Raw genomic sequence first — 3,757 nt, forward strand, 5'->3', positions numbered from 1 at the left:
CATGCAAGGTAAAACAGCTTGGCTTGGGTTCACTGAGACATAGAAAGTAGCAGATGTTGTGCAGAGTGTAATGAACACTGGAGAACATGCGCAGCAAAGCAAATTGTGAGTCAGAAGTTAAGGGCATGGTGGTTAAGCAGGTAGGTGGAATTTTTTGAAGTGTGTTGCAAAGGTGCAAGCTGTTAATTTTGTAAATAACTTTTAAAGCTAACTTTCGTAGCATCTTAGCATTCCAAGTTAGTTGGTCCTGAAGGGTGAAGCCAAAAGCCAAAACCAAAAAGTGGACTCAGATTATTGCTCCTTCGTTGGTTCTTATGTTGATTTTAAAGGTCTATATAAATTATTTTGAACAGCCTCAGAGCCAGGGGAACCTAAAAAGGCTCAAAAGCCCGATAAAGAATAGACTGGTTCTGTTCTGGGGACGACTGTGGAAACTCTGGAGATGATTATGCAAAAACAGATTCTTCATAGGATCAAGAAAATCATGGACAACCCTCACCATCCTCTTCACGGGACTGTCTTGCGAAGGCAGAGCATCTTCAGTCAGAGGCTTCTTCAGAATCAGTGCAGTACAGACTGCTACAGGAGGTCACCGTCTTCAGTAACTCTGAAGAATCTGAATTAATTAGTTTGAACAACATTTAATTTCCCTTTGGGATTTATAAAGTATTTATGAATTTGAATTGAATTTAAATAGATGAATACATATAAATGATAAAAGTATAAGTACATTTTAAAATATATTTATATTTTAACCAAAAATATAACATAAAATATATGTTCTACTAAAGTAAGAGAAGGAGGCGCTCATAATATTACTCAAGTAAAAGAAAAAGAGTAGAGTAAGCTACTCCTAGTAAGTATATATTTTTTCTAAACTGTTAATCAAGTACATGCAACACGGTAAATGTAACTAGTTACTACCCACCTCTGGTAACTACTGTTCACCAGCTGGTATCAATCTTATGAGAACGGCCTTGATTACACCACCTTTTGGCATGAACTGATGGTGAAATGCTGCACAAGAGCAATCTACACCAACAGACGACAATCAGAGATAGTTGGCATTATCATCCGACTGCAAAGTCGTCTAAAGCTGCCACAGTCGCTTAGAGTTGTGCCGCAGCATCTGCTGAGGTTTTGTGAGGAGTGTTAAAGGAAGTGCAGCAGCTGAAGGAGCTGGAAGACACGAGCACCTCATTATAGCATACAGCCATTATTCCCTCATCCAGCTCTGTCATAACAACATCACACTGTTTAAGTCTTGCCTCACCCTCACTCTTGCCTAGCGCCTTCTAAGCTGCCTATATTTCTCCATTACTTTGTCGTTTAGAGTTCACCACTGTTCTCTGCAGACTCACAGTTGGCACGGTGGCAGCTTTATACTCTTCTCTTTTTAAACTTTTGACTTTTTTCTTCTTCTTCTTCCTCCTTGTGTTTTGCTCCACACCAGAGATCTAAAGAGGGGCCTTTTGTGTCTGACTTTGCCCCATAGGCAGTTCTCTTGCAAAGCAGATTAATAATTATAGAGTACACAAAACAATTTCAACATCTTTGATGTCAAACATGAGAGAAACCAAAAATTACAAAGGGAAAAAAAGTATGACGCAGAGAAGCCTTGAAAGATGGTCTCTTTTTTTCTGTCTTGGCTGTATTTCCTGTTATTGTTGCTTTCTTCTGTTTCTTAGTGCATTAAAACCATTAAGCTGGACTTGAAAGAGATGGAGGCGACGGCAACCCCAGGAGGGCCACATTTGAGAAGCGCTACGGCGACTCGTCTGTGTGACACTTTCACAAAAGATGACAAGTAGCTACGTTACAAAGGATTCAGTTCGCCTGTTTTATACTTTGACACATCAGTTAGCAGTCGTTTGCTTAGAGCCACAGTGCGAGAAGTAGAAGCCATCCCAAACGCAGGAGCCGTCGCAACCCCGAATTATGATTACAGGCTCTAATTGAAAGGTTGAGCGTATTGTGCTGTCCTGTCCTTTACTATCAAACTCTTTTAACTGGAATAAGTTGTGACTCACTGGAGCCAGAACTCGCTCTCTTCTTTTTAGTGCTTTTTGAGAAACCGGGTTTTGTCCAGTCAGTGATCTTTTAAGCTCACATCTCTTTCCTTTTCTAATATTCATGTGATGCTCAACGTTAAGAGACAATGTTACAAATTTTTATTTTAGCTCAAGTTTGGTAAGATTCAGTGGGAAGCCAAGCATTGTCAAAGTTTTCCAGCTGAATTTAAGGTCCGGGCTTTGACTGGGTCATTCTGACAAAGCTGAGCTTCTGCTTTGTGTTTCATAACCTCCTACAGGTTTTCTTTCAGGATTGCATTGCATTCAGCTCTTTGCATCTTCTTATCCACGCCAGTTTCCCTGACTCTACTGAAGAAAGGCCTCCCCACACCATGATGACACTACCACCATGCTTTATTGTATTCGAAGATGTTTAGTGTACGTTTTCCAGCACACATAGAGTTTAGCAAGTTAAAAAGTTTAATTAGGTCCTATTTGACAAGAGTACTACTTGCTAAATTTTTGCTGTTTGACTATTAGACTATGAGATAAATCAGAGTAAAGGTGGAATTGTGGTTTATCAAAAAGCTACAAGAAAAGTTCTTAATAGTCACAGAGCAAGCTGATTCGTTGTAAACTTAAACAGTCATTTTTATAACTCAAAAATGGGCATTCATCACATTTTTGTGGTGTAGTCATATTGATACAATGTGTGATATGGCATTTAATTTTTTTTTCACATCAAGTTCAGAGATTAATTTTGAAGAAACATTTAAAATATCTAGATATAGTGTCTCCATGCATTCACAGCAGTAAAACATGTCCTTTTTTTAAAAAAAAGGAAAAACCTGTGTGCTCTAGGAATAAAGTGTTCAGACATTCTAGAGACACATGAGCCAATTTGACAGGTGTCAGTGTGGATGTGTTTTTGTAAAGAAAAATAAATCTGGATAGTGTTATACTCTGAGCTGAACTGCAACAAGGAACTGAGATGTCAAAGCTGAAGTGACACCCAGCAGAAGCTCTACTGTGCTCAGATTTTGACAGTGAGCTCCCTGTGAAAAGGAATGTAAGTAAAATGTATGGCGAAGCCAAAAATACAACGGTTGTCTTTTGATGATTTTGATGGGTTTTTTATTTATTGTTCTGATTGTGTTATTGTATGAAATTTTAATAGGAGAGCATCCTGTCATATTGTGTTCCTCTGATTATTAAAGGCAAAAAGGTTTGATATTGGACCACTCAATGTTCTAAAGTTGTTATGAAAATCATAATTTTTATTCATCGAATGCACCATTTTCACTTTTATCAGGCATTGTCTTGATTTTGGGATTTTTTTTTTCTTTTTCTGAAATCTTGGTTTGTATTTTCCAAGCTGTATTAACATTTTAATTCTTCCATGGTTTCTATTTTTGCTTACTTTCTCTGCTTTCTCTCTTGCACCTGTTTTACAGACTTCAGAAATGAAATCAAATAAAAGGTAATAAAACATCCAGTGGTGAAAGGTAGCATTTACTTGTCTTCCAGTGGTTTTGCTTGGATACACTGGTGACAAAAAAGGAAACACGCAAGCAGTATTAGTCACACTTTGATTTTAGACTCTTCTGAAGATTAAGTGCAGATTAACGCTGCCAGGTTAACATCCTTGGTTAAAAAAAAAAAAAAAAAAAAAAAAAAAAATTTTTGGGGTTGGGAAATTTCTGGTTTTTTAAAATTCCGAATTTTTAAAAAAAAAAATCTGGAGG

The sequence above is a fragment of the Poecilia latipinna genome, unplaced genomic scaffold (assembly GCF_001443285.1).
Source record: "Poecilia latipinna isolate Pla-1442-1.1 unplaced genomic scaffold, P_latipinna-1.0 Scaffold180, whole genome shotgun sequence".
Taxonomy (NCBI): domain Eukaryota; kingdom Metazoa; phylum Chordata; class Actinopteri; order Cyprinodontiformes; family Poeciliidae; genus Poecilia; species Poecilia latipinna.